This window comes from Neovison vison, chromosome 1, assembly GCF_020171115.1.
Source record: "Neovison vison isolate M4711 chromosome 1, ASM_NN_V1, whole genome shotgun sequence".
Taxonomy (NCBI): Eukaryota; Metazoa; Chordata; class Mammalia; order Carnivora; family Mustelidae; genus Neogale; species Neogale vison.
The window spans coordinates 53,311,533-53,319,939 of NC_058091.1; the positions used below are offsets into that span (position 1 = coordinate 53,311,533).

General features: G+C 36.0%; 1 pseudogene; it reads left to right on the forward strand.

The window, feature by feature from the left end:
- Positions 1-3,997: 3,997 nt before the first annotated feature.
- LOC122905405 lies at positions 3,998-5,560 on the forward strand (annotated as a pseudogene).
- Positions 5,561-8,407: the final 2,847 nt, after the last annotated feature.

An 8,407-nucleotide genomic window follows, 5' to 3' on the forward strand; every position in this document is an offset into this window, starting at 1 on the left:
TGGGGTTACCAACTTTGGGGAGGGTATGTGCTATGGTGAGTGCTGTGAAGTGTGTAAACCTGGCGATTCACAGACCTGTGCCCCTGGGGCTAATAATACATTATATGTTTATTTTAAAAATTAAAAAATTTTTTAAAAAGATGAGGGAGATTATATATATGTAATATATGAATAATTACATATTAATATATGTAATGTAATTATTCATATATGAATAATATTGAATATTACATATATAGTCTCCCACATCTTCTTTTTTATATATATTTATATTTTTATGTATTTTATATATATTTATATATTTTTATATAATATTCATATATGTAATATATGAATATTACACACACACACACAGTGGAATAGGAGCCAGCTTCAAAAAGAATGAAATCTTACCATCTGCAAGGATGTGGATGGATCTAGAGTGGATTAAGCTAAGCAAAATCATTAAGGAAAGACCAATACCCTATGACTTCACTCCTATGGCATTTCAGAAAGAAAACAGATGAACATTGTGAGGGGAGAAAGATAGGCAAAAGAAACAGACTCAACCTCAGAGCACAAACCAAGGGTTGCTGGAGGAAGGCTGTGTGGGGAGAAGAGTTAAATGCGTGATGGTTATTAGGGAGGGCACTTGTGATGAGCTCCGGTTGATGTATGCAGGTGAGGAATCACTAAATCCTACACCTGAAGCAAAGGAATTACCACTGCATGGAAATGAATTGGAATTGAAATCAGTGAAGGAAAGAAGAAAACCATGTTCTGCTTCATGAGGTAAAAATGAGTGGTTTTTCAATCTCCTATTAGAAGTAATAAATGAATTCAGAAAAGTTGAGGACATAAATTAATACACAGAAATTGAGTCTGAGTTTCTTAACACAATGTAGCAGAAAGAGAATTTAAGGAAACAATTCTATTTACAATTATAACAGAAAGAATAAAATATTAAAGAGGACACAAATGTAAAATTATTTCAGTTCATGGACTGGATGAACCAATATTGTTAACATGTCCATAATGCCCAGGAAACCTACAGATTTAATGCAATCCCTATCACAATGCCAACAGGGGTGCCTGGGTGGCTCAGTCAGCCTGTGGCTCAGGTCATGATCCTAGGGTCCTAGGATAGAGTCCTGCATCAGGCTCCCTGCTCAGTGGGGTGTCTGCTACTCTCTCTCTCTCTCCCCCTTACTCATGCTCTTTCTCTCCCTTGTTCTCTCAAATGAATAAATAAAATCTAAAACTTAAAAAAAAAACACAGAATTTTTCACAGAAATGGAAGAGTAAAAAATTTTGTACAAAACTCCAAAACAAACAAACATCCCAATAGTCAAGGCAATCCTGAGAAAGAACAAAATTAGGATATCACATCCCCAGATATCAAAATATACTAGGAAGCTGTAGTGATTAAATCAGTATGGTACTGACACAAAGACACAGAGTAATGGGAAAGACTAGAAAAGCCAGAAAAACAAACAACATGTTATACAGTCAATTAATCTATGGCAGAGGAAGTAAGAATAGACAATGAGAAGAGATAATCTCTTCAAAAACTGTGTTGGAAAAACTGGACAGTTACATGCAAAATGATGAAACTAGATTACTTCCTCATACCACATTAAAAAGGGAACTCTAGTTGGATTAAAGACCTGCATGTGAAACTTGAAACCTTAAAACTCCTAGAGGAAAACATAGTTATTTATTTGACATATATCTTAGCAATACGTTCCTAGATATGTCTCCTCAGACAAGGGAAACAAAAGTAAAAATCAACTATTGGGGCTACCCAAAATAAAAACTTAACAGTGAAAAAAACCATCAATCAAATGAAAAGGCAAGCCTATGAATGGGAAATAACATGCACGTAATCTGATTAGGAGTTAATATCCAAAATACAGAAAGAACATACACCAAAACATACATCAAAAAACACTGAAAAAAGACTAATAATCCAATTTTAGAAAGGACAGAAGACCTAGGAGACATTTTTCCAAAGAAGACACACAGATGTCAAACAGACACGTGAAAAGATGGATGGCTACGTCACCAGGGAAATGTAAATCAAAACCACAATGAGATTCTACCTTACACTTATCAGAATATCTAGAATTAAAAAGATAAGAAAAAACTAGTGTTGGCTAGAATGTGGACAAAAAGGGAACATGCACTGTTGGTGGGAATGCAACCTGGTGCAGCTATTATGGAAAACAGTATGGAGAATCCTTAAAAAATTAAAAATAGAAGTAACTTATCATCCAGTTATTCCACGATTGGTATTTACTCAAAGAAAATGAAAACACTAATTTGAAAAGTTAAATCTATCCCTACGTTGATCACAGCATTGTTTACAATAGCCAAGATATGGAAGCAATCTAAGAATGCATCAATCAATGAATAAAGAAGATGTAGAATACACACAGCGATATTACTTTGCCATAAAACAGAATGAGATCTTGGCATTTAGTGACCACATGGATGGGCCTACAGGGTAATACGTTAAATTAAGGAAGTTAGATTGACAAAGACAAATGCCATACAATCTCACTTTTATGGAGAATCTAAAAAGGAAAACAAAAGAATACATGAATAAACCAAAAGCAGAAACAGACCCCTACAGACAAAGAACAAATGGATCCTTGCCAAAAGGAGTGAGGCTAGGGGATGGGCAAAGTGGCTGAAGGGAAGTGAAGAGTCCAGCCTTCCAGTTTGGAATGAAGAAGTCATGGGGATGAAAGGTACAGCATAGGAAAAATAACTACTTGTGTATTTTAATGGCATTGAATGGTGACAGATGGTAGCTGCACGTGGGTGAACACAGTGTAAGTTATAGAATTGTCAAAACATGTTGTATACCTGAAACTAATGTGAAATTGTGTTAGCTATACTTCAATAAAAAAGTGGTTTTTAATATAGGAGAAAAATGATAACTGATATAAATATGAATCCACAAAAGGAATGAAGAGCACTAAATAGGGTAAGTACATGGGTTAATAGGACTTTTTTTGGTACCATTTAAAATTTGCTAAAACATTGACTTTTTAAAAACAACAGTAATATAATCTACTATTTATGATATGTGGCAATTATATAACAATAACATTTGGGAAGAGAGTTGCCTAAGTATATTTTGTACTATTTTTAAACTGTTTGTAAATTGATTTTATTTCAGTTAAGTTAGCTTATGTTGTGTTAGGGCCAAACTTCAGCTCTGGTCATGATCTCAGGGTCCTGGGATCGAGTCCCTTGGCAAGCTCCCCACTTAGTGAAGACTCTGCTTCTCACTCTCCCTCAGTGCTCCCTCTCACTCTCGAGTAAATCAATGAAATATTGTTTTAAAAAAGATTATGCCATTAAGTATTTTTACTCTAAGCCTTAAAGCAACCCTAAAATTTCAACAATAAAAAATTGCTGTCAATATGGCAACAAAACTGATGAAGTAGATCATTAAAAAAAATATGTACTAGATTTGAACAAAGGGAAAAAGAGAGAAAGATAGCAAAGAACAGATGGCACCAGTAGAAAATACATAGAAAACTCTATGTTACACTTAAACTTAGTAGTAATGACATTACATGGAAATGGTCTAAACACCACCACTAAAGGGAGTAAATGACTGGATTGGATATAAAGTGAGAATCCTATCCTGCCAACAAGAAACATACTGCAAATATAAACAAAATGGGAAAACTAAAAGGGTAGTAAAACATACCAAGTTAACAATAATCAAACCAAAGATGGTAACAGAAAAAGCAGGTTTCAGAGCAATACATGCTGACAGGGCTAAATAAGGTGATTTGACAACTATACATTGGCTAATTAAAAAAATAAATAAAAATCTTAAATATTTTTGCATTTGATGCAAAATGCTTAATTAGTAACTCAAAACCTAGTTCTTTGAGAAGATTAATAAAACTGATAAAACTCCAGACCAATTGCTCAGGATAAAAAGAGAAGTCACTTTTTTCGCAACGGGTTTGCCGCCAGAACACAGGTGTCGTGAAAACCACCGCTCATCCTAAACCAGAATGGGGAAGGAAAAGACTCATATCAACATTGTTGTCATCGGACACGTAGATTCGGGCAAGTCTACCACTACTGGTCATCTGATCTACAAATGTGGTGGGATCGACAAAAGAACTATCGAAAAATTCGAGAAGGAGGCTGCTGAGATGGGAAAAGGCTCCTTCAAGTATGCCTGGGTCTTGGATAAACTGAAAGCTGAACGTGAACGTGGTATCACCATTGATATCTCCTTGTGGAAATTCGAGACCAGCAAGTATTATGTGACCATCATTGATGCTCCAGGACACAGAGACTTTATCAAAAACATGATTACAGGCACATCCCAGGCTGACTGTGCTGTCCTGATTGTTGCTGCTGGTGTTGGTGAATTTGAAGCAGGTATCTCCAAGAACGGGCAGACCCATGAGCATGCCCTTCTGGCTTACACACTGGGTGTAAAACAACTAATTGTTGGTGTTAACAAAATGGATTCCACTGAGCCACCCTACAGCCAGAAGAGATATGAGGAAATCGTTAAGGAAGTCAGCACCTACATTAAGAAAATTGGCTACAACCCCGACACAGTAGCCTTTGTGCCAATTTCTGGTTGGGATGGTGACAACATGCTGGAGCCAAGTGCCAACATGCCTTGGTTCAAGGGATGGAAAGTCACCCGTAACGATGGGAATGCCAGTGGAACCACACTGCTTGAAGCTCTGGATTGCATTCTGCCACCAACTCGTCCAACTGACAAGCCCTTGCGTCTGCCTCTCCAGGACGTCTACAAAATTGGTGGTATTGGTATGTCCCTGTGGGCCGAGTGGAGACTGGTGTTCTTAAGCCTGGCATGGTGGTCACTTTTGCTCCAGTCAATGTAAGAACTGAAGTCAAGTCTGTTGAAATGCCCCATGAAGCTTTGAGTGAGGCTCTTCCTGGGGACAATGTGGGCTTCAATGTCAAGAACGTATCTGTCAAAGATGTTCGTCGAGGCAGTGTGGCTGGTGACAGCAAAAATGACCCACCAATGGAAGCAGCTGGCTTCACAGCTCAGGTGATTATCCTGAACCATCCAGGCCAAATTAGTGCTGGATATGCACCTGTGCTGGATTGTCACACAGCTCACATTGCTTGCAAGTTTGCTGAGCTGAAGGAGAAGATAGATCGTCGTTCTGGAAAAAAGCTGGAAGATGGTCCCAAGTTCTTAAAATCTGGTGACGCTGCCATTGTTGATATGGTTCCTGGCAAGCCTATGTGTGTTGAGAGCTTCTCTGACTATCCTCCTCTGGGCCGTTTCGCTGTTCGTGACATGAGACAGACGGTTGCTGTGGGTGTCATCAAAGCAGTGGACAAGAAGGCAGCTGGAGCTGGCAAGGTCACCAAGTCTGTCCAGAAAGCTCAGAAGGCTAAATGAATATTATCCCCAATACCTGCCACCCCAGTCTTAATCAGTGGTGGAAGAACGGTCTCAGAACTGTTTGTGTCAATTGGCCATTTAAGTTTAATAGTAAAAGACTGGTTAATGATAACAATGCATCGTAAAACCTTCAGAAGGAAAGGAGAATGTTTTGTGGACCATTTGTTTTTTTTTGTGTGTGTGGCAGTTTTAAGTTATTAGTTTTTAAAATCAGTACTTTTTAATGGAAACAACCTGACCAAAAATCTGTCACAGAATTTTGAGACCCATTAAAACAAAAGTTTAATGAGAAAAAAAAAAAAAGAGAAGTCACAAATTAACGAATATCACAATAGGAGATATGATGTCACACTACAGAATATGTATTTCAAGGAAAATCAGACTATTATGAACAACTTTATGCCATCTTGTCAAGAAATTAGCTGACACAGACATAATTCATGGGAGACAGAGTGTCGAAATATATTCACGAAGAAATGAATAAACTGAAAGGGACAAAATCTTTGAAAAATACAAACTATCAAAGTCCTCTAAAAAATAAATATTTAAAAAAAGAAGTAAATAACTTGAAAAGCCTTATTCCTACTTAAAAAAATAAATCTGTAGTTTTAAAACTGTCAACAAATTAAACCCTGGAACCAAATGTCTTCACTTAGGAATTATACTGAGCATTAAAATAAGAAATAATGCCATATCAATGAAAATGTCTTCAGAAAAATGGAAAAGAATGAATGTTTCCAAATTCATGTTATGAGATTAGCATTATAATAATACCAATACCAAAGAATGACAGTATAAGAATATAAAATATTGGGGCGCCTGGGTGGCTCAGTGGGTTAAAGCCTCTGCCTTCGGCTCAGGTCATGATCCCAGGGTTCTGGGATCGAGCCCCACGTCGGGCTCTCTGCTCCGCAGGGAACTTGCTTTCTCCCCTCTCTCTCTCTGCCTGCCTCTCTGCCTACTTGTGATTTCTCTCTGTCAAATAAATAAAATATTTTTTAAAAAAAGAATATAAAATATCAGGACAATATCCTTCAAAACTATAGATGCAAAATTTCTAAAGGGAAATTAGCACAGCTAATTCAACAATATGTTAAAAAGATAATACATCATGATGACCTGGTGTCTACCCCAAGTTTGCAAAGTTGGTTTAACTTTCTAATATCAAGGAATGTAATTCACAATATTAATAAACTGAAAAAAAAATCCTGCTACCTCAATTGCAAATAACAAATGTGTAACAAAATCCAAAATACATTTTTCTCATAAAACTAGAAACAGAAGGGAACTTCCTCAACAGGATTAAGAGCATCTACAAAAACCAACAGCTAATAACATTTCTTTTAAACTAGTAACATTCTTAATGACAAAGAAATGTATGTTCTCCCTAAAAAAATCAGGAAAAAGAAGGTGTCTGCTCTCATTACTTTTATTCAACATTACATAGAAGGTCTAGGCACTGAAGTAAAAGGATAAGAATTAAAAGGCATCCACATAGAAAAGGAAGAAATAAAACTGTCTTTATTCACAGATGAGAAGATCTATGTAGAAAATCTCATGAATCTATAAAATCACTGCTAGAAGTTAGTAACTTAAGCAAAACTGAAAATTATACATTATGATATGAAATCATATTTCTTCCTAAAAGCTCTGGAAATGAAATTTTAAAATACCTTTTAAAATTGTATAAAATTACAAAATATACTGGGGTATACCCAACAAAAACTTTGAAAGATCTATACACTGAGCAATTCAAAATCGCTAAGGAAATTAAGATAACAAATGTGGAAAGTTAAACTGTTTATGATTTAGAAAACTCAATCTTGTTAAGATACCCATTCTCCAAAAATTTATCAAAAGATTCAATAAAATGCCAATGAAAATCTTGGACAGTTTGTAGAAATTAACATACATGTGTTGGAAGAATTTTCTATCCCTCCTACACCCCTCCAAAAATCTTATACCCCACATATAGAAATATAAATTTATGATGGATAATAGATTTGATTTAAAATTATAAAACTTCTAGAAGAAAGCCTATTCTAATTATACCAAAAACATAATTCATAAATGAAAAAAAATCTATACATTGGATATCATCAAAAATGCTTCTTCAAAGACAGTCATATGCTTGCACACACACACACACACACACACATTCTCATATGTTCTTAGGTCTGCTTATGCGTAAATGAATGACAGCAGTAATACAAGAAATGTTAGGGAGGGATTGTGATTACTTGTAATTATAAGAATCTTTTATTGGGGTGCCTGGGTGGCTCGGTGGGTTAAAGCCTCTGCCTTCGGCTCGGGTCATGGTCCCAGGGTTCTGGGATCGAGCCCCGCATCGGGCTCTCTGTTCGGCAGGGAGCCTGCTTCCTCCTCTCTCTCTCGCTCTCTCTCTCTCTCTGCCTGCCTCTCTGCCTACTTGTGATCTCTGTCTGTCAAATAAATAAATAAATAATATTAAAAAAAATAAGAGTCTTTTATTAACTGTCAAATGTTACAGTATTATTTAAAAGTGGATCTGGATTATGCACAGACTTATACTGCAAATTCTAAGCAACCACCTAAATATTTTAAACAATGCAAATGCTTTTGACAATATGCTAAAAAAAAAAGAAGAAGAAGAACATGGAATCATAAATTGCTCAATTAAGACCAGGAAAGGACAGGACAAGAGGAGAAGAAACAGACCAATAACCCTGATGAACATGTATGCAAAGACAAACATGGATCCTCAACAAAATACTTTAAAGAAGACATACAATATGAACAAGTAAGATTTATTCCATGGATGCAAAAATGTTTCAACATCTGCAAATCAATGTGAAATACCACATTAACAAAATGGAAGGCTAAAATCTTATGTTCATGTCAGCAAATGCACTGAAACTATTTCAAAAGTTCAACATCCATTTATGATAAAAACTCCCAAACTACTAGAACTCATAATAGCAATTCAGTAATGTGGCAGGATATAAAATCAATGTA